General features: G+C 52.3%; 1 long non-coding RNA gene across 1 annotated transcript in view; it reads left to right on the top strand.

Annotated features, from left to right (window-relative positions):
• The first annotated feature begins 850 nt into the window (after positions 1-850).
• LOC121675566 overlaps positions 851-22,714 on the top strand; it is a 49,325-nt gene continuing 27,461 nt past the window's right edge. Inside the window, exons 1-2 of the long non-coding RNA XR_006020117.1 lie at positions 851-1,404; positions 17,634-17,814. This is a non-coding gene — a long non-coding RNA (uncharacterized LOC121675566). The remainder of the gene's footprint in view (positions 1,405-17,633; positions 17,815-22,714) is intronic.

Genomic DNA, 22,714 nt, shown 5'->3' with positions numbered 1-22,714 from the left:
TCCCTCCACTGCTGTGGTGAGTGTGAGGGGTGCATCGTGTCCCTTTGGTGGTCTTGCAAGTCTGTGCAGAGATTATTTATGTCCGTCACATGTGCATCTGCTTTCTGTCAAGGGACTGGGGAATAATTTCTTAAGAGCGACCCTGTGTTTGGTAACGTGGTTTCCTAGCAGGTATTGCCTGTGTGAAGTATTTGGGGGCCAAGCTGTGGCTGAGTCCCCAGCAGCTGGTGTACATGGATGCTTGTTTCTGACTGTGAGCAAGATCTCCCTTGGCGATGGCACATGTGGGTTTGGGGAGAGGGAGCTGGAAGGTCTTCCAGACGTACACGAGGGTATGTGGTTCCAGGTGCTTTCTGAGGAGCTGTTGCATTTCTGTGGTGGTGATTTGAGGAGGTGTATGATAGACAATCTCCCCAGAGCAGTCACATGTGTGTGTTTGTGCGTGGATGAAAGGTTTTCTCCACCTCCTGTTACGTTTTTATGTGTCAAATTTTTTTTAGCGAACACCACAGGGGCTTGTATCCAGGTGTGGTTTCCCATGGCTATTGCACATACCTGTGTCAGCAGGTGTATAGCTGGGGTGTGTGTGTGTATGTGTGTAGCTCCTCAGGAGCTGTTGCTTGTAGCTGTGTGTTGCTGGCAGCTGTTGTATTTTCATGTGGGTGACTTAATCGTGAGAAGCTGTAGCCTCTGTGTGTGTGTTTGTGTGTGTATGTGAGATTGCCCAGCAGCTGTTGTTTGTGTGTATTCCTGGGAAGCTGTCGTGTGTTGTGTGTAGCTGCTGAGGAGCTGTTGTGGGGAACTGTGTGTGTGTGTTTGTGTGTGTGTGCAGTTCCCAGCAGCTGTTGCATGCGTGTGCTCATGTCTCCGGTGGAGGCCCACCCCTTTCCGCCTGCACCGGAGCCGTGGCTGTGCAGTGGAGGAGAGCTCGGAACTGGCTCCATGGGAGAGGGTCCTTTGCCTGTCAGAGCCTTCCCAGCCGGGAGAAGCAGTGCCGCCGGCTCTGGTCCCAGAGCCCTATCAGCCGAGCCTGTGGCGAATTAATCACTTGTGTTTTAAATGCCAATACAGCCCTTTCTGCCTTCTTCCCCCAGTGATGCGGATGCGGCGAAGGCAGCAAATCCTCCGGCTGTGCGTGCCCTCCCCGGACTGCTGCTCCATCCCCGCCTGTCGTGCTCGCGCGTGTGCATGGCTGGGAGCGCTGCCTAGGTGCGGCCGGGAATGAGACAGCTGCGGGGCAAGGAACGGTACAGCTCCAAGGGGTGACACGAGTGGGGGACACCCCCCCGCAAACACAGATCTGCAGGGCTGCAAGTTGCTTGAGGACCGGGGTCTTTTGTGCCTCCACTTCATCTCTGTCATGCCCCGTATGGAAGCTGGGAGCAGTCGCCCCTCCAGAAGCAGGTACGTGTGTGTGTGTGTGCGTGTGACACGTTTTTGTGTGCAGTCCTTGTGCTGCTGCCTCGCGTGTCCTCGGCTCCCGGCTGCCGTCCGTGTTGCCTCTCGGAGAAGCAGCTGAGATTGGAAAAGGGGGAGAAGGGCAGGATGCATGGATTGCCCTTTTCCTCCAGCTTGTGCACGCACTCCCTGGGGGTTGGATGCCTCTGATCTGAGGATGAAGGCAAGGGTGAGTGCAAAGGAGATGGGGAAGTGGCCCAGGGTGTATGTGTGTGTATGTGGGGAGATTATGCCTACATGGGGTGATGGGAGGGAGAGAGGCTTGGAAACAGGTCCAGTGTATGTGTGTGTGTGTGTCTATGTGTGTGTGTTTGTGTGTGTGTGCTCTTGCTTGGGACCGGGATGCTGAATAGGTTCAGGGCTTGCTGCACACAGCTGGGTTTGACCTGTCTGCATCTATTCAGACCTTGCAGAAGGAGGGGATATATGCATATCTACATATATCTGTATCTTTATCCATATGTAAATGTGTGTGTGTGTCTCCTTGTGTGTATCCATGTATACATACAGGTATAGCTATAGGTGCATGTATATACCCCCCCACATACACGTATGTGCATGTACAGACAGACAGACAGACCTCTCTGTGTATTGCCTGCAGTTATGGGACGGAGAAGGAGCCAGTCTCATCCCTCAGCTGCCTGCTCCCCGCCTCTCTGCAAACTTTGTCGGGGAGCCTCTGCGGACAGTGCTGTGTCTGTGTCTGTGTGTCTGTCCGTGTGCAGTGTGGGAATATTCTCCTGGTTTGCATGCAAGGGAGTGAGTAAATCTCTCCTCTGCTCTTGCACTGCTCTGCTGGGAGACTGTCATTGCGTGGTGTCTGTCGGGTGTGTGAATGTGTCTGTGGTGGTGGAGTGAGCCGGGTATTTATGTAGGGCCCAGGACAGCTACTCGAATGTGTATGTAAGTGTATATGGATTGCCTGCAGGGTGTCTGCATGCCCGTTTATTCCACCAGAGAAAGCATGCCCACATTTTTATGCATAAGGATCTTCCTGCTTTGGGGCATGGGATGGCGGGGAGGAGAAGCTGAATGAATGAATGGGAGCAAAAGGAGGGGGAAGGAGGAGGGGTGGGGATGGGGGAGAGAGACGAACAGGCACATCCTATTCTCATCCCAGGACAGGCAGGAGTGCACAGCTGCTGCTGCTCCCATTCCAGAGCTTGGAGTGGCTGGGGAAAGGCAGCATAAATCAGCTAATGCTGCAGGAGGCAGCATATTCAGGAGCTGCTGTGCGTAATGCCCTCTCGCGTGTGTGTGCTGGTGTGCCCCAGCCCTGCGCGCCTGCATGCAGCACACGCGTGCGTGTCCCGTGTCCGAGTGTGCACAGAGCCGGGCTGGCTGTACATAAACACCGAACATCCTCGCCAGCGCCCGGGGAAGGGCTTGTCTGTGATGGGGAGGAGAGCATCGCTCCTGTGCTGCGGGCGAATACATCTTGCACGGCCCGCGGTCCTTTGGCACCCGCTCTGGGCTCACGCGAGCACGGTGGGAGCTAACAAAAGGGGTGCACACGTGCAGGCCAGACTTAGGAGTTGCTCCCCTTCCTTCCCCCTAAAGGCTGGAGAGCAGGAGCCTTCCCCCCGGTCTGGAGGTACAGAGCTATAAACCAAGCTGTGGAGCAGGGAGAGGATTGCTGAGATTGGAGCGGGGGGGGTAAGGATTATGTAGGGAGCGGAGGGGGGCACCATGCCACTGGAGGGGGCCTGGGGACTGGGGAGCCTGGCTGCATTGCATGCTGCGAGCCAAGGAATTTGTCATGCACAGAGAGGTGGGAGGGAGTGGGAGTGTGTGTAATGTGGGGGAGCTGGGATGGAGGGGGAGGAAGGAGGCTGTGCTGGGGTGTGAGGGAATTTCTGGTGAGCCCTACCTCCCCACACCCCCCTTCCGGGTCCCCACACATCCCGTCACTCCTGGGTCCCAAGAAGCGCAGCCTGACAGCATCGCTAATGTAATATTCAAAGGCAGCTTCATTTGCATGGAACATGCATTATTAATATATTTAAATACAGCCCCCCTCTCGCCTCCCCGCTCTGTGCAGACCGTACCAGCAGCAGTGAGGAAGCTGCAGGGAGTGGAAGGGTGCCGATGCAGTGCCAGGGGTGAGAAGCAGACACTTCAATCCCACTGATTTCCCCACCCTAGAAACCTTTTCCCCACCCCCAACCCCTTCCCCATCTGCCCCCCTCCTCACCCCATTATTTTCCTTGGGGGGTGATTGGCTTTCAGGGCACCCATCCCACAAGCACGCAGATCTGTCGGCATGAAGCAAACTGCCTTCATTGCTTTTCCCCCACCAAAACCTACGACACCAAGGGAAGAACTGTGGATGCATGGCCTTTCCCGCTCCTCACCCAGCTCCAGGCAAAGTGGGTATTTGGGAATATGCTGTCTGATCCACTGCACTGGTGCAAAGCTACACTGTGGAGCAGAAGCCACTTGGAGGGTAGAGAGGGCATTTGGGAAAGGGGGGCATACAGAGGTGTAGTTTTTGCTGGGGGGCAGCTTGTGGTTAAAATGGGAAAGGTAAAAATCGCAGGGAAGGCAGAAGGGAGGAAAGCATAGCTGCGATGATGGCCGCGATGTTTGTTCTTACCTGGGTCATGTCAGAAGCCAGATGCAGCTCCAGGCAGAGTGCAGCTGCCTCATCTGACCCTGTTGAAGAGTGGTGAAGAACTTTGCCCACCTGGGAAGAAAGCTACTGGTCATATCAGGGCCTGTTGAAACCTCCCAATGCTGTTATCAGCTGTGTCAGAAAATATCAGCACATTTGCTGAGGGAGAGAGACCTGGCTGCTCTCTCCTTCATCCTAAATACTGTGGGTTTTTTCCCTTGGTCCCCTGTAAGCATGGACCTGGGCTAAGTTGTTTCTTTTATTAGTGTGAGGGAGGGCAGAGGACATGCAGGGAACACCTCTGTCCTCACACTCCTGTGAGCTCGTGAGGGCCTCCTTGCTCTGGTAAAGGGATGTGATGTCCCAAAAAAAACTTGCAGCCCTTGCCCATGCCTGCACACCAGAGTAGGATGGGAGCAGCTTAGGTGCAGAGCAAATGTGTTCCAGCAAAATATCCCCTCTTCTGGGAACAGAGGAGGTTTTGCCTTCCTCCTTCACAGAGGAGCAGAGCTACCCTGAGCAGTGAAGGATCCCAGGCTGCTGGCAGCTGTGGGGAAAGCTGGAGTTTGCCTGGTAGCTCTGCAGGTTCTGCAGGTCAGGATTGCCCAGACTGGAGTTACAGCAGGTGCTTGAGCAGTTCTGGAAGGAGCAGAGCTCAGTGTCCCCCAGTGCCTTTCAATGTGGGAAGAGGGTGAGGGAGGACATGGAATGAGCCACTGAAGGGGAGGCAAGCTGAATGCATGGGAGCCACCTCCTGTGCCAAGGTAGCGGGGGGCTGACATCCCTTTTATGGGCTGGAAGGGGAGAAAGCAGAACTCAGGGAGCAGACCAAGGGGCTGTGACTCACCTCCAGCCCTGCCCTTTCTCTCTGCTGGGTCAGGATGGGTTTCTCACAGCTGTGAAACAGATGAGTGGTGTATTTAAATCCCCAGATGAGTCAAGCTTGACACTTTGGACGTGACAATGACTGTGGGAATGCTGTTGTGTTTGCTTCAGTGGTGAGATGGTCTGGCAGCAGTTACAGCCTCACGTTAGCAGCACTGCATTTGTGCCCTGACTTTCCTGTGCCCCCCAGCTGGTGCTGGTTTTGTGCCTTGCTTCGCCCTGACCTCCTCTTTAAGGGTCTCCTGGGTAGCTCAGGGGTACACAGCCATTGCCTGAGATGAACTGCTTTCCTCACCAAATAATTTTCTGTCACTGAGGAGAAATGACCTCATTTTCTCAACATTCATAAGCCAAGAGGAAACCCAGTTCCAGCTGACCAGCTGAGGTACAGAAGGAGGGAAGGGCAGTTGTCACTCTTCCCACAGCACTTTAAGATGTGGGAAACAAGCTACCAGGAGTCAGGTTGAGGTGAATGACTTGATGAGTTCTGTCCCCAGATGTTGCCACTTGCAGGGAGTCTTTAAAGATCCCCACACATCACTGGTTTGGGGAGTCTCAGTAGCTACATGGTGCCCTGTAACACAGCATCAGATGCCATGGACATAGGCATGGGATCAAAACCCCACAGGTGAGTCTGTTCTGCTGTTGAAGGTGAAGCCTGTTCTGTGCTGACCTGACTGATGTGCTGGGGCTGTTCTTTCCTGTCTGCAGTCGCTCTGGGGAGTGCATCTCCAGCTTTTCAGCCCTTTAGCACAGAATTTCATTCCAAGTGATGCTCTGGGGAGCTGATGGTGCAGTATGAATTTCACAGAGGTGAGAAGCTGTGTCTGGGGGCCAAGAATTCGTGTTCTTCTCTATACACTGACACTCACAAAATGCTAATACCCGTCTGGTTTTGGTAAGCTGTAGGGGAAAGACTGTTTGCAAGAAACTGTGGGTGCTTTTGACTCCTGTGGATGTCTGATAGCAGAGAGATGGAGCAAATACATCCTTGTGAGGAAGTATCATCAGTAACATGACTCAGGGAGGGGGTCACAGAGTAGGGGGAGGGATCCCTAGCTCTGCCACAACTGCCCCGTAGAGAGTCCCTTTCTTCCCCTCTGTGCTCCTCAGCTTTCACCTCACTTCTGAATAGCTTTGGTGATAATGTAGTCACCATGGAAGGGTCTGTAGATATGAAGACTGTCTCAGTATGATGCATGTGCTACCAGTTGCCTTAAGGCAAGGTGTCATATGTTTGTATTCATTCTTTCCATGGCTCATAGGCTCAATCTGCAGACCAGATGGGTCAGAGCTGCCTGTGTATTTTTAGGCTACTATGAGGGCTCCATGAGCTGCTCTCTTTCCTCTGGGAGCATTGGTTTATGCATGAGAACATGTATGTTTGTGAGCAGGGAGAGCACCATTTTCTGCTAGACTTTGTCCTGTCCTCTTGTATGCACAGGTTACTTGTGCATGCCCAGAGTCTCCATGCACGTGTGTGTCATTCTTGTCTCCTGGTGTTATCCCTGTGTGTGTGTTCCTGTGTGCACTCATGTGTGATGCAGGTGATTGTATGGGGGTTTATTTGTGGGGTGAGCACGTGTGTGTTTATGTGTGTGTGCATATGTACCCTTTCCACATCCAGGACTTGATGTCTCTTCTCAAGGTGTGCAAGTATGTAAGGATTTGTAGTCATGTCCCTTGGTCAGCTGCAGGACATCTGTCCCATCTGTCCACATGTCTTCCTCTCCCCACCTCTCATGAACCTGCTTCTTCCTCTCCCTGGGGAGACAGCCTCGAGTTGTAATACCTGGTGCCACATGTATGAAGTGAGGCAGCTTTCCTGATATCCAAATACTCAAGTACACCCAGAGACATTGAACCTTGAAGACCTCAGAACCTTGAAGCACAAGGGAGACAGAATTCATGTTATTTCCAAGGCCTTAGTAAGATCAGTCTGGAAAACCCAGCATGCAAACTTGGGTGCTGTGCTAGATGAAGGAGGGTGATAAATTGGAGGGAATTCAGAGAAGAGCAGTAAAAATTGTGAAAGGGCTGAAGGTACTTATTTATGAGGAGAGATTAAAAGAATAAAATATGTAGAGCTTGACTAAACGATGATATGTAACAGTTTGTGTGTATTGAGGACTGTAAACGCCAAGGAAAGGAGGAGACTGTTCAAGGTGGCAAAAAATGGGCAAAGTCAGAGGCATGGATGAAGCTGAGCAAAGAGGAGAAATATTTGTCTCTTGAGGATACATGCAAGCTTGCTGTTGTGAGGGCTCAAGCCATCTATGAAATAGAGTGGCAGGTTCATGGAGATGCAACTGCTGGCAGCAAGGAAACGTGGTGGTGGGAAGGGATGGAGGGAACAGGCTGCACTCGGCCAGTGGTGGAAGTGGAGTGAGTTGCAAGGCCTCCTCTTTATATGCAGCATTGCCAGGGAAATTTTGAGAGATGTTTGATTGTCTTTCACCTTTTATTGATTCTTCCCTGTGTCATGGCTGGGAAGAACCCCCAGACACCGTTGTTGAGGGAGCAGAGAGGTGATACGGGGGAATAAGTAAACAGTCTGATGGAGGTGGAGGACATTATTCCTTCCACCCTCTCTGGCTGGAGAGGCAGTCTAGGAAGCAATCTTGTAGGAAGTGCCTGTAAGTGAAAAGGGGTTTTTCCACAACAACTTTCTAGGACAGTACAAACTGAACCTCCCAAAGCAAGGGGTTGACAGTGAGGTCAGGAGGATCAGACTTCCCTCCTCTGAATTCCTAGTCACAGATGGCCCAGAATTGGGACAACAAGGTTAGAAGGATTAATACCCCTCCTTTTTTTCCTCACTGCAGTCATAGGCCAGAAAAATTGAGTGAGATCATAATAAAAGGATTACTGTGGGGAGGCTGCCATGAATTGTGTGATAGACAGGTCAGGGAAATGGAAGGGAATTCAAGGGGGTTGGACCTGTTACAGATGGTCTGTTTAAAGGGCTCTGTGTTTATCAACAGGGAAGGGGAATTTGGTCTTAGAAAAATCTGGAAATAGGCATTGAGGGAGCTAGGGCTCAAGCAGAGATGTTATTCCCAGCAAGGATCTGTACTGGAATGTCTGGTTTAAATGATATGTGACCTCCTTCCAGCTTTAGGTCATGGAAAAAAAAAAAGTCTTTCTTGGAATGAGCTCTGTTGTTTGCTGCCTTGTCCATCCATCTCCAAAATGATCTAGTGCACCAAAATTATACCATTACTCAGAGCTACTCTTTGCCCATGACTTCTGGGTCAGCCTGGCTATGGAAAGCCATAGGGAATACAAAAAGGACCTTACCGAGCCAGGTCTGTGATCCTTCCAGTGCGGTATCTCCAGCTGTAGGTGAAAGAGGGAAGAGCATACAGGCAGGACAATTCCTCTGAACACCCTTTCAGCCTCCAGTGATGTGTGCCTGAGGGACCTGGTGCTGGAAGATCTGTTGTGCACCTTTTAGTTCTCGGTGGATTTGTTTCTTCCCTGAATTTGTCCAGCCAGTCCTTGAGGTCAGGTAAAGTTTTAGCATCCTCAGAATCTCACAGTAGGAAGTTGTGCAGCACAGACATGCAGTTTGTCTTGAACCTGTAGCTTTCTGGTTTAATTTCCTGACCCTTGATTTTTGAGAGGGAAGAGGCTGTTAGCACCTCTTTCCTCTACCCTTCCTGTGTCATCTGTGGTTTTATAGACCTGTCTCATTTTACGGTCTCTGTTGTCCCTTTTCCAGTATCCCTTCACTTTTCATCTCTCTGCATCTATCAGCTGCCTCTTTCTTGGCTACAGTGGTGTAGCTTTTAGCAACAGGACATGGGGCATTGCTGGGTGGGAAGTGACATTGCAGCGATGAGCTGCACCAGGTCCCACACAGGTGAGAACGGGGTCAGCTGCAGTGCCCACACATCCACACATGGTATAGGAGGAGCTGAAGAAGCTGGGCAAAGATTCTGAAACCAGTTGAAGGTGCCCTTGGCCATCGAGACAGAAATGGACAGGCTCTGAGGAGGCTTGAAAAATAAGAAGGGGATCTTCCATGATCTTCCCAGGCACAGAAGCGAGGCTGACAGGTTGGTAGTTCCCAGGGTTCTCCGTCCTACCCTTTTTAAAGATGGGTACAGTGCTTCCCTTTTCCCAGTCACCTGGAACTTCATTTTACTGCCATGACTTTTCCAATATCATGGAGAGTGGCTTGGCAACTATATTGGACAATTCCTTTAGGGCTCTGGGATGCATCTTGTCAGACTTATGTATGTTCAGGTTCCTCAGGTGCTCATGAACCTGAACTTAGAGTGGGAAGCACTTTGCTCTCCAAGTGCCCAGCCACTCAAGAGGTGTGGGAAGAAATGTTCCCACTGAAGACTGAGGCAAAAAAGTTGAGTACTTTAGCCTTCTCCTCGCCCATTGTTATCAGTTTTTCAGCATTGCTTACGAATGCAATAACCTTCTTTTAACTTTCCTTTTCTGGTTAACATACCTGTAAAAGAAGAATGAAAACGAAACATCAGCCATCTTGTGATGATCTTGAAACAGAATAGGTAAAGAGGGAGGAAACAGGCCCATGCCAGGGAGTAAAGAGCCCTTGTGGGGTGCAACAGATGTTGGAGGATACAGGGAAAGAAGAAGGTGCCCTCACTAGTCCTTATGACATTTCCTACAGAGGAAAATTGTTCTGAGTGACCTTCGAGTGAAGGGCTGTGGGGGACTGAGGTGGGTGGTGGGAGGTCTGCTTAGATGCTGTCAAATGTGACCTGGGCCAGGACAGGCAGCAAGGAGAGTGAGGGACACTACTGTCAGGAAGGGGAGATGAGGCAAGTGGTCTGATGTGAAGGAAGGGTCAAGGGGTGGAGGAAGAAAGGTCTGAACCATGTCATAAGGAGAGATATTGATAATGATCTCTTTAGCAGGCACTTGCATCTTGGGATTTCAGTCAGTACCCCACAGGATGCTTCTGATGGGGCAAGGAGCTCCTCTGCAGTCCCAGCACCCTGTCCCCAGCTTGGTCACATGGACAGTGCAGCTGCCTTGCTCTTCCTTACAGACCAAGGAAGGTGGTGGGACATGTTGTATAACATCATGAGTGTACAAAGCTTTTCTACTAATAGTAAAGTGTGGAGATGGCGAGGGAGAAGTTATTTTTTCTTCCTCCCCTCTCACTTTCTGTCCTTTCTTTTGTTGTGTCTCCTCCTCTATGCTGGTTGTAACCTTTCTCCCCTCCCTGTCTGCTCACCTAGCACTAGCAGCATCCTGCATCTGTTTGTTTTCCTTTAATCCACGCAATGGATCAGTGACAGACCCCCACTGTAATTTTTTAAATCAAAGCCCTTTATCTTGAATTGAGCAAGGTCAGGGGAAGCTTCTTAAGGCATCTTTGTATTTTTCTATCTTTGCCTCAGAGCAACTTAAAGGATGGCTCAACAGGATTAGTAGAAAGCGCAAGATTGGACAAATGGATTTGGCAGGGGCTGGCTGGTGGGCCTGAGGGAGTGGGAACTTGCTGTGCTGGAAAGTGGAAGAGCTGGGCTCTGCTCAGGGCCTCCACTGTTGTCTGCTGCACCTCTGGGCACGTGAAGGCAGCTGGGCTGATGCTGAGTGCTGCCGTGGGAGAGAGCAGCCCAGCCCGAGGCACTGCTCCCTGCTAAGCAAGGCTACTTAGCACTGGCCAAGTGCTCCAGGGCCAAAGCACAGGGATATCACTCTGTGCTTCAGGGATCCTTGCTCTCAGTGCAAGCCCTTCTGCAAAGCCTGGAGGGGCACACTGAGCACAATGGAGACGTGCTGGAACAGCATGGGTCAGACCTCAGGAGCAAGCTAGGAAGCCGCTCCCTGCAGTTGCGGGTCCCTGAGACACGCTTCTCTCTTCGTCCCTATTCTGCTGGGTGCTGCTGGAAGAGAATTAGCAGTCCAGAGGTCCTGTCATTAGGCTCTGCTTCCTTGGCTTAGCTGCTTCTGCTTCTCTCCTCCCCTCTTTTGCCTTATGGTTTTGCAAGTGCTTGTACTAGAAGAAAGTGTCAGGCTTGCAATGTCTCCTGGCTGACACCCAGTGCATCCCTGACCCTTTGCTGCCCCAGCCCCTCACTGCTGCTGGCAGCACCAGTCCTCCCCTCCTCTCCTCTAGCCTGTGCTGGCACTGCCTGGGCTGGGAGAGGGTCTGCCCCAGGCTGCCCCTTCACCTGTGATGACCAAGCTGATTTGACCAGCCACCTGCACAGCCAGCCACCAGCCTGTCTGGAAAGGGACCTGTCTCTTCCCCACCACATGGTCAATCTGCACCAAGCTGGAACCCCCATCCATTTGTTCTCTGGTCCCCCAAGTGAGTGCTTCTCTCATTCAGCTGAAGCCCCTCTGTCCTGTCCTGTATTCTCAGTGTACTGGGGCTCAGTGGTCAGAAAGGAGAGTCATGAGGAGCATTTTGCACAGCTGCAGCCGGTTCCTACAGCCTGTTCCCCCTCAGACAGACACCTCCTGCTTGGTGTTCCAGCCCGTCCACCCAGCGTGTTATCCTATGTGCACACACACGGCAGCGTGAATTGAACGTGCAAGGGAATAGAGATTCACACAACCTTGGCCTTGCTTCCCCAAGCTTCCCAGAAAGATGGGATGGCTGGATTAGCCAGGGACGTGACTGCTCCTTCCCAGTGCAAGGATTTGCCTCACAGGACTTGCCACACTGTGGTCTTCCCATTATCAGCCCCTCTTCTCCCAAGCAGATGAAGGGTCTCTCTGGGATCTCGTTTCCTCCCCACCACCTTCCTGCAGCAGCCTGGCTGTATGCCCCAGGATTTGTCTTTGGTCTGGGGCACCCCAGCCCCTCACGTGTGCTGCTCCTGGGGGAAGCTCACGCTGTTTCTGCACAGAAGAGGATTTGCATGCATGGTGGGGGAGAGACAGCCCAGCCTGTTTATTCTTAATGCTCCATATTATCTCCATTAATAATGCCACCTCTGCCTCACATGCTAATTAAGGCTCAAGATTGTTAATGTAATAGGGAATTTGGGCAGAGACCACACAAGACTGGCTGGATTAAGTTAACTTTATGGACTGTTAATGGATCTCCTGGAGGGGCATTTCAGCCTAATGAGAATCCAGCTCGAAGGGTAATCAGGGGCTCACTCTCTGTATGCCTGGTGGGGCCTGGAAAGCTGGCAGGGCTGCAGGGCAGGATGCAGGAAAGGCATCGGCAAGAGCTGCTCTTGAAGCCGAGCAGGGAAGAGAAGGATGCAGGGCTGGAGGGAAAGACCTCAGTGCGAGGGAAGAATTGGAGTAGCCATGCTGTGGTGCTGCACAGAGGAGAGCCCAAAACAGGTACTGAGGCTGGTTCCATGCTTTTCATGGTGGACATTTAAATATTAGCACAGAGGGCTATTTTCCTAATTGTGTTTGCCAGCAGTGAAAAGGTCACCCAAACTGTCTAAGCCATGCACAGGGCTCCTCTGTAGGGGAAAAAAATCCCCTGGCAAATCCTGTCCTGGAGACCTGCACTGTGGGTTGTGACTGCCACTATGCAGTGGATCAGAGAGCCAGGCTTTCCCAGTCTGTCCTCTTGGATGGTGTGGAGAAAACATCAGAGAAGGGATCGGGTACTGAGCACTCTTATGTGTAAAGTGAAAGGCTGGGTTCAGAAGAAGACTGGAGACAAATTAAAGGGTTCAAAATGGAGCTTAGAAGTGAGGATTGCAGTGCATGGGGTTGGGTGAAGTTTGGGGATACCACAGATTCAGGATTGCAGTTAAGATAAAACCAAATGATGCTTAAGTGTTAAGGCTTCTTTTCATGGCAAAACTGTATGTTTGTGGTCCTGGGTGAAACTGGGTCTTACTGGGAGCCCATGAAGTCTTCCAGGGAAGGTGTGCATATTTTCACAAGTGGCTCCTGTGTGCTAGTTCTGTCCTCCAGAGGGAATAGGTGCAAAGTGGGATATAGGGCAAATGCAAAGCCTGAAATGGAGGCCAGTTGTTTGCATTTCAGTTTGGGGAGTTGGGTAATTTAGATCAGCCTCAGCACAAACAAGCATTGCTCTGGGTAGGGTGTTTGGGAGGAAGGTAGTAATCTGCAGAACTGGCTAAAGAAATAAAGAAACGTCTTTGGGGTTTTCTTCTTGCTCAAGTCCCACTGCCCCAGGAGGTGCTCCAAGTGGACAGGCTCTGTGCTTTGGAACCCAGCCTGGAAGTTCCCCTGGAAGCAGGATCTGGCTGAAGGTTTAGCCTTCTGATAGGAGCAATAACAGAGCAGCTAAGACATATTGCTTTGGCTCCAGAAGTGTGAGTTTGAGCCGTGCTGACTGCAATCCCTGCATAAAATTTCTTACTCCAGCCTCAGCTATGGGTGATTCTGGCTGGGGAGCTGAGAGTCAGACAGGTATGGCTGCAGCTGCAGGAGCCTCTCCATATTCCCAGCTTCAGGGACTGCTCTCTCCTAACTCTGTTACCTTGAGTTGCCCTACCTGAGCTGTGTCAGCCTGGTCTGGCCCGTGGCTCGGATGTGAGCTGAGTCTGGTTTGTAGTGTTTGGGGCTTGGAGGTGGAAGTTTGTGGGTTTGGGTGAAAGTCTGTGAGTTTGTAATGTGGTTCCTGTGGGTTAAAAAGGGGGATAAGGACATGGAAAGAGAATAGGTCCAGTTCAGGTTGCCCACTGAGTTTTTTTCTTCACTTTCTGGCTCTCGATACAGGAAAATACCAGGGAACTGCTAAGAAAGGAGTTCCCTCCCTGTGTGGTGAGTGGGAGTTGGTTCCCAGGGCAGAGCATGCTGCTGCCAGTGAGCAAGGGGAGCTGAGGGAAGGCGAGAAAGGAAAAGCGGAGACCAGGAGGAGAGGCAGTGCAGCAGCCAGACGGACTGTTCCACCCAGAGAGGGGATACCATCCCTGCAAACCTGGATGCTCCCAGGGGTGCTTTCCAGCACATGCACACTGCCACGGTTTTGTGCTGCTGCACTGCACTGCTTTCCCAAGGCTCTGCAGGTGTGCAGGAGCACACTGGTGTCTCTCAGAGGTGAAGGCTGCCATGCACACACAAGGCAGCCCACAGGGGACCCACCGCTCCCTGTGACACCTCACAGATGTGCCGGTGTTGTCAGCAAGGAACAGCCTCACACACAGCCGCTGGTCACCCTGCAGTGCAGCACTTGATGCACACTTCCCAGACATCCATACCTGGCATCCACTGCCCACAGCAGGCACATGCACAGCACCAACACACAGGTGCTCACCAGAGGCCACGCATTCCTGCACACCCACCTGCACACGTGGCACCACACTGTCCATGCTTCCCCCTTTCAGCATTATCCCATGCGAATGGGCTCGCTCAGGGCAACACTGACAGACGTGTTTGTATCTTCCACGTCCTCCTGCATGCCACCACAAAACTGAGATGTGGCATCTCTTTGAGATGAACACCGATATGCATGTGCAAACACGCATTTACATCCCACTCAGCTCCTGTTTGCTGTGCTTTCTCAATCCCTTTTCCTCTGCTTAGCCAGTCATGGCACTTCTTCCATGCCTCTGAAGCACAGGAGCAGATGGTTTTTAGGTCAGTTTAGGATGATGGTTCCCTTTTCCACTAGTGGCTCTCTTCAGCTACTTAGGCCAGTGCTAAGCGTCTCAGAGATGAAGATCCTCCTTGCTCATCCACACAACACCTCTGTGTCACTCTCAGCACCTATTAGAAATTCTGAGTCCAAATGCCTCTTTAAATTGCCCTCATGACCGTGCTTTAACCCAAGTAGCACTTCAGGTCACAGTGGCTTTTCTAGGTTTAGCAGCATCTGCTAGCTTTGACCAAATGAGGCAACTCCATCTCCACTCTGCTTTGTACATGTGCCTTGCTGAGACCCAAAAGACTCTCTCATTCGTCTCCTTTCAGCCTAAATTATTCATCTGCTGTAATGCACAATGGATGTTTGTGGGAAGAGGTACGCAGGTACAACTGAGCACAGTGCTGAGGCACTGACGTTCCTAGCAAGCTGAAATCGCCTGGCTGCACAGGCCAAGCTTAGCTGAGAGAGAATTTCTGCTCCTTCAGAGCACTTCAGAAAAGCAAATGGTGGTGGCACTGGTGAAGGCAGAGGGGAAGAGGGGCTGTTTGGGGCTGAGGTGGCAGTGGGGGCTTCCCCACATGCTTCTTCTGGCTCCTCTGGTGCTGCCACACAAACATGGATGTGGTGCGAGCATGGGGAGGTGGGAGCGCGCTGAAGCAGGCGGCTTTAGGGAGTGGAGAGTTGGCATGCCTGAGTAATGGTGTGGAAAGAGTACATGCACTGGGAAGGGGCTGAGGCTGCTGGGGCAGGTAACGTGTGTGAGGGCAGGGAGCTCCTAAAGAGGCCATTGCAGGGTACGCTCTGCTGACCTACACTGAGGTGTATCTATACGTGCTGGAAGCCCGTGCTGTCCAAGAGCGGGACAAGAGCTAATGGGATTCCTTTCGCATTTCCTCCCTGTGGCTGGGGCCAGACCCGACTCCAACCCCTGCATTGCCTGTGTCTAAGCCACGCCTATGCCAGCCGTTCTTCTGCCTGTGAGCTCTTCCTTTTTTATCTGTGCCACCACTGCTCCAGTGATGCCAGTGCAGCCACGGACCCCTGCACCACATAACCTACAGTTGCACCCCCACCCAGCTGCTCTTCTCCGCTGCAAAGCCCATGCTTTGCCTTTCCTCTCCCATCTCCCGGGGGCACACAGGTATGCTTGCTTGCCCTGATGCCGAACCCTGATTGCTGTCCGTCATCGCTGGCAGCATCACGCTGTGACACTGCTGAGCTTGTTAAAGAAGCGTGGCTGAGCGCTCGCTGTGCTGTCCCTGGTGCTGGGCCGATCTCCCTTCATTCCCTTGCCCCTTCTTACCCACCTCGTGTTTCTCCTTGTCTTTCCTGGGGACCGGGGGAAGCCGGCGCCTTCCTGGCCAAATCTCCGCTTCCCATAAGGGTTTATGTACTTCTTCGCCACGCTTAGGTTTTGCAGTCACGTCCCCTGATGCCACTATCAGCCAATTTCAGAGCACTCGGGGCTGGTGGGACTGCACACTCTTCTTTGCATGCAAATTATGCACATCTAACACCAGAACGGAGGGAAAGAGAAGGGATGAGTGTGGATGAGCTGTTATAGGCTTTCTGCTACAGCGACTTTGCCCCCCAGAGTGGCAACATGGACGGACACATGGGAGATTGCAGAATGGGCAGAATTAGAGAAAGTGCAAAAAAAGAACAAGGGAAAGTCTTGGAGACAGAGAGAGTTAAAGCAGATTTGGTGTGGCAGTGGAGAGAGTGTGTGTGCATATGCACCTGTGCACTTGCACAGAATAATACAGCTGTCTCCAAAGTGAGTTCCAGCTTCATAACTTTCAAGAATGTCTTTTTTTCTTTTTTTTTCTTTCTTTCGGGCAAGTGATGCTGGCTGTCTGTGTTTCATGTCTGGTTTGTGTTTGTCTGCCTGTGTTGGATGTTGATGAGTATTTGTGTTTTCCATGTGACAGAATATGTCTGGTGGTTGCTGGGGCTAACGTTTAGCATCCAGAAGGATGCTCTGCCACTGTGTGGGCTGAGTTTAGGTAGGTAACAGTATCTGATACGATCAGTTTGTATGCTGCAGGCAATTCATAAGCAGAGTATATTTGTGTGTGATGTACAGCCACTGGTGCTTGCTTGACTTATGTTCCTGAGTTCATGGGGATGTTTTATGTGCCCTCATTTTCTTACAGATACGTAATTTGCTGGTGTGGCATTTGCACTGATATGGATGTGTTCATGGCACTTTTTCTGGTCTCTGCTGTGGGAGTGGGCTCATTAAACACTGTTTGTGCAGTGACAGTTTTGTATCAGGGGTCAGGAGCTGGTGTGTGGTAGACATGTTTGGATATTCCATGTGCATTTGTGCAGGGATCACTATTCGCTGTGCTGTATGAAAATGTTTTTGCTGTGTACTCATAGGAGTGGTGGAATAGGCTGGGTGGAGCTGATGTGGTGTTGTGTGATGGTTGTCTGAATTATCACGTGTGCATCTTAATACAGATGTGCAACCTTGTAGGTAGGTGCAGGGTGTATGTGAAGAAGAGAAGCACCTCATCCTTTAGAGGAGCTCTGAGTTCTTAGGGGGTTGTATGCAAGGCGGTGCACGGTGGTGTGGAAAGACCCGGGAGTAAATGTGTGTGTGTGTTTTTGTCCAGCATGTGTGTCCCGAGTGTCCTTGCAGGGGGCATGCCTGGGTGACTGTGTGGGCAGGGAGGTGGCGTGCGTGCGTGCGTGCGGCCGTGAGTGTAGGCACACTTCACCTTCTCCCGGTGCAGCTCCGTCAGCACCTTGCCCTGTGCTGGGTCAGGTGCTCTCTCCTTTTGTGTGCAGTGGGACAGCCAGGCTCTTAGCATAAAGGCCAACCTCTTTCCATCCTTTCAGTCTCTTTCCATCTGGCTGTCTGTCTGCTCTGCTGCCCGTGTCCAGTTGTCTGTTCCCATAATCACCGATATGCCTTGACTAGCTCACACCCTCCACTGCCTGTGGACTCAGCAGCTGTGCATCTCTCCGTCCCTCCCACACACACACACATTCACACGCACACACACACACACCCTGGATCTTCATCTGTGGCATATTCAGTTGCCATTGGAAACCTAAGAAAGAAGTGAATCTACCCTCCAAGTCTTAAGCTGGTGGTTTTTTTCCTTTTTTTTTCCCTCCCCTTTCCTCCTCTCCTCACAGAAGGCGAAGTCGTTCGCAATGAATCCATGGCAGCTTCGATCGAGCGGTGAGCTGGAGCACCTACTCACAGGCCACTCCTTCATGTGACTGAACAGAGGCCTTTCCCAGCACTTGCCAAGGAGAGCAGAGCCCTGGATTTACCTCCTGCGCACCCGGGCACCCCCAGCGCAGGCACTGTGAGGTAAGCCAACCTCGGCACCTCTGTCTGTGCCTCTCTTCATCCCGCCCTCCCTCCCTCGCTCTCGTTGCTTGTTCCCCAGAGGTGTGAGGGAGGAGAAGGGCAGGGGTTTCTGCTATGCTGTGAATAAAATCTAGGCTTTCATCAGCGCCCTCCCCACAACGAAGGGCTGCTCCGTCCCCTCTGAGCCCCTTCCCTTGCTGCTCTGCATGCGTGTGCAGGGAGGGGCTGTTTGCAGAGCAGCCGGGGGAAGCGCTGCGGGCCCCCTGCACGCAGTCCCGAGTGCATTCCGCCCCTTTCCCATCCCTCCCTGGGCACACACCTGTCTGCTCTTCTCCATTCGTCATTTCCCTCCACCTCCCCTATTTCTCGGCAGAAGGGGCAGCCAGGCTGACTCTGCTGCAGCCTGGCCAGCAGCAAAGCTGGGCTCCGCAGCCCTGGTCCGGGTCACCTCAGGGATGCAGCTTGCAGCAGAGCAGGAGTGGGCATCATGCTACCGGGAGTGGGGCACAGAGGGGAGGATTCCCCCTCCCTCCTCATCTCATGGATATTTTGGGGATTCCAATTCTCCACGGAAGATGCTGGCCTCCATTTCCTAGCCAGGTACCTCCTCTGAATACCCAGCCCAGCCTGCCACAGCTTTTGGGGTGATGGGTATGCTCTTTGTCACTGCTTATCTGCTGTCCCCTGGTGCTCCTTCTCAGCTGGAAGGGATGTTTTCCTACTGGAGACAGTGTGTTTCATAAGCTGGGAACGCCGTGTGCCCTGCACAGGCAGTGAAGGGGCCCTGTGCCGAGCCTGACCCATTTTGGGGCGCAAAGCTCTTGGGAGCACCTGAAAGGGCCTCCTGCCACCTGGGGCTGCCCTCAGTGCCCCTTTCCTCAGCTCCTCTGCAGGGAAGGCAGGAAGATCAGCTGCACTATTTCCACGCCATGTCTCCGTGCTGCTGGGGCTGCTGTGGTGTGGGGATGGGAGGGGAGTGGGAGCAGCTGTTTCTCCCAGTGCCTGGGCAGGCCCAGACGTGCTGCCAGTCCTCGAGGAGCACGAACGTGCCTGGAGATGCCTTTCCCCAAAATAGACCCTAAAGAAATGAGCTGCTGGCAAAGCAGTGGGTAACCTTAGAGGAGTGGATTTTAAAGGGGAGGTTTGGGAGTTTTTGCAACCTCCCAGGCTGTGGTTTCAGGCTCTCCACAGACTCTGGCAGAGACCAGGGTTTTCTGAGTCAGATTTTGGGGGCTGTTGTGTTTCTCTGAGGGGAAGGGACTGTCAGGATCTGTGCTACTGTGCAGTCCCAACAGTGGTGCTGGTGTGGTGTCCCCTGAAGGAGGTGATGGGTCGCTCCCCTCCTGCCCAGGGTGATGCTGACAAGGAGGGCACATCTTCCACTGCATCTTCCAGTGCATCTCTCTGCTGCCACTGCAGAACCTTGCCATCAGCTTTCCCCATCTGCAGCTCCTCAATGCCCCCTGACCCACTGCTCCAATACCTACCTTTCTACATGAACTGCTGCCCTCAACTTCTCTGTGGCTCCTCTTGCTGTTTTCTTCCTTCTTTGGCGTACCCCAAGCCCTTCTTTTCCCTCTTTCAGTACCCGTTCCTCACTTCTCCTCCTTTGTGACCCCCATGCCGGGCAGGAGCAGCTCTGGTCAGCCTTGGGAAGGGCTGGCACTGCCCAGTGGGGTTGTTTCTGGATGCTGCTGCCAGCTGATGACCCTGTGAAGTGCTCTTTCCCCCTGAGGGTCACTCTCTCTGGTGCGCGTGCGTTGTGGGTGACGAGTGACTGTGGTGTTGTTGATGTGTCGCTCTTCCTCTTGGCCGGAGCCTGGCAGGGAGTGTGCCCATGCAGTCGCACGCGGTGTCATTGTTGGAGAGTTTGCAGAAAGCAAGCTCTTCCCATATGGAGCCTCCAAAGTAATTTGGCATTGGTTAAATTCCTCAGTCCTCTCAGGACGTGGCTTTGGCACTGACTCGGAGTGGACAAGACAATAAATCCAGCTCTAGGGAGCTTGGTACTGGGTCAAAACTGCTGCAGCTACGTGGTAGAAAATGCTGATCCAGTATGAATTCACTCTGTTTGAGATTTGTTTAGAAAACAATGTTGGCTTAACTCTGTACTGGCAAGACTTATGTTGTGTTGGGTATTATCTGTCTGCACAACCCCGTCTTGGTGCTGGCTCGAGTGTTGTTTCTGTGCCACATCTGGCACGTGCTCTGGATCGTGCGTGCTCCGGCTAATCTGACAGATGTAATTACACAGTGCAGCCAGCCTGGTTCAGTCCCTCCTGTCAGGCAAGACAATCTGAAAGAGGGTTAAATTACAGTCTGGGAGCAAGCCTTGTCCCACACCAGGCAGATGCTGGAGAGGATGGCATTGGCTGGGAGGAGGGCAGGCATCGCGCCGGAGAGGAAGGGGAGGGAAGCATTATCTCAGCAGGGGGATGTTGTTCTCCAGCCCTGACCACTGCACAGGTCAGTGCACAAGGTCCAGGAGAGGCATTATCATTCCTCATGGGATCATGTTCTCAGAAAAGCGGGCTGAACCATGGATGGAGGCCGAGCCAGCTCCACTGGAGGCAGGTGCTCGTTTAGGACAGAGTATGAGTGCAAACCCTCACTGTTATGCTGCGGGGACATTTTCCAGGTCTGTCACTCAGGTGCTTGTCCTGCTGAGGGAGGTAATTTTGTTTGTGCTGAAGGGCCAAAGGGCAGGAAGTGAGGTGAGGGGTATTTTGCCTCATGCTTTTGTGTGGATATGTGCAAGTCTCTGGTGATTAGGAGGAGAATTTGTTGACCAGGTTTAGCAGTCTGAAGTCAGTTTTACTTTAAATCCCAGCAAAATGAGCTTTTAGAGGTTAAAGTCAAGAGGTGACACTGTCTACCAAACCTTGTTGCTAAGGATCCTAATCCTAGCAAACTTTCTCACTGGTCACCATGCTGTGCCTCAGTTTCCCCTACCTTTATGTGGAACAGGCAGTTGCCACACACACTGTGGAAGAGGAGGAGGGGGTTGGGGAGTAGGGATGTGAAGGAACAACACTTCAGGCTGCACAGAGAGATGCTGTGGGGAAAGGGAAGTTCAGCCTGTGGACTCTGCTGACATGGCTGAGTGCTGTCATTCGCAGGGGGCTGGATGCCGGACGAGAATCCGTAATTACCAGGGGGCTGCGTGCCAGGGCGGAGGCAGCTATTCACTCAAGCCTCTGTTTGTTTGGGAGGAGAAAGGGAGTTTGTGGCTTGTCACTTGGGAAACAGAGTAGAGATTCAGTGGAGAAGGACAGGCTTCTCGGCTGGGCCTCCCCCAGCAGCCGTGCCACGTGCCTGTGTGTGTCAGGGGACTAAGGGGACCCTGGTACAGGCCATGACCGGCAGCTGGCCATCCCCAGCCCCTGTCCTTTCACCTCCCCCTTGCACCCTCTGCACAGCCACCGCCGAGCGGCCGAGGACAGCCCTGAGATACACACACATGACAGATCAGTGCATGTGAGGAGAGGGAGACAAGTTAAAAGCCTCACTAGAAGAGCAGCTGGATGGGATTCATGCTACCTCCCTGCCTGGTTTATGCCCTGTGCAGTAGAACAGCATCTGTGCAAGTGTCCATGTTGCTTCATCCCAGCCCAAACAGACACCTTCAGCAGGGCTGTGTCTGGTGCGTGGGGAGTCGTGTTGGGCTGAGTCAGGGCATGAAGAAGACCTTTTTCTTCCCCAAGTTCCTTCTCTGTCTCATCCCAGTGTGAGCCCTCTCTTCCTTTGTGGAGGTGGAGACCTGCAGGCAGTGGAGGGAGCTGCTGCAGAGGGAAGGGGGATTGCGAGACACACAGGGGTATGGAGGGGATGCAGACACTGAGATGAGAAAGAGGGAGGACCTGAGAGCAAAAGGACAGAAGCAGCAAAGGAAGAAAGGGGTGGAGAGGGAGGCAGAAAAAGAGGAGCATGTTCCTGCAGTGACAATATGCTATGGAAATATCTTACATTGATATCACAGACTAGGGTCTGACCTGACCATGTTTGTACTGGGCAGGGATGTGGTCTCAAAAGCTCTGTGGCAGGAGGACCATCTCTGCACAATAAACTGCTCATCTTCTATCCACCTCCTTAATTAAGGGGATAGCCAGCCTGATACCATCCTGCTTTGAGATGCCTTCTGCTGTGCATGTTTGTCTGCTCCCGATATGGAGGAGGGAACACGGCTGAGAAACCCCTCTTTGTGTTCTCTGTCCTCCTGGCCCTTGCCCCACGTAGCCAGAGGAAGTGAAGGTGCTGCCCAGCACTGCTGAGAATTGCCTTGTTCTGTACTGGAGGGATGTTGGTGAGGTCTTAGAGGGAGCCACAGACTTGCCTTTAGATGGTTCCCCAGAAAAAATTATGGCCACATTACCCCACATAGGCAGTGTCTGCAGGAAATGAATTCAACAAGCTACATGAGGCAGAATTTTTTCTTCCCCATCAACATGTCCCATAAGAACTGAACAGCAGCAATTAGATTAGAGGGATTTATGGAAATTTCTCTTCCTCTTTTATGAAATATACTTGAGTACGTGTCTGTCGGGTAAGGTAGCCATGCCAGGTCTGTCACAGGGTAGGTAGATTTCATACAGATGTTCTCAGTGACACTTTTGATGGGGGTGTGATGGTTTCCAGAAGCTGGAATGCCAGGGCTGGCTTGCAGGCAGGTTGACAGGTGAGCGTGTATCCACAGCTGGTCGTGTGTTCATTGTGACAGAAACCTGTGGGTGCTTCTTTTCCACCTCAAGCTTCCCCCCTGACTCCCTGTTGCAGGACTGGTGGAAGGTGTGGCTTAAAGTGAGTGGCACATCAGGGCCACCGGGCTGTGCCCCATCTTAACTGCCATGCCTTTTAAAGCCAGCCAGCATGGTGAAATCTATCGAGATTTGTCTGGCACAAA

Source organism: Corvus kubaryi, unplaced genomic scaffold (genome assembly GCF_017639235.1).
Source record: "Corvus kubaryi isolate FWS band 111438036 unplaced genomic scaffold, C.kubaryi_AGA036_p1.0 74, whole genome shotgun sequence".
Taxonomy (NCBI): Eukaryota; Metazoa; Chordata; class Aves; order Passeriformes; family Corvidae; genus Corvus; species Corvus kubaryi.
This window is presented reverse-complemented; position numbering and strand designations above follow the sequence as displayed.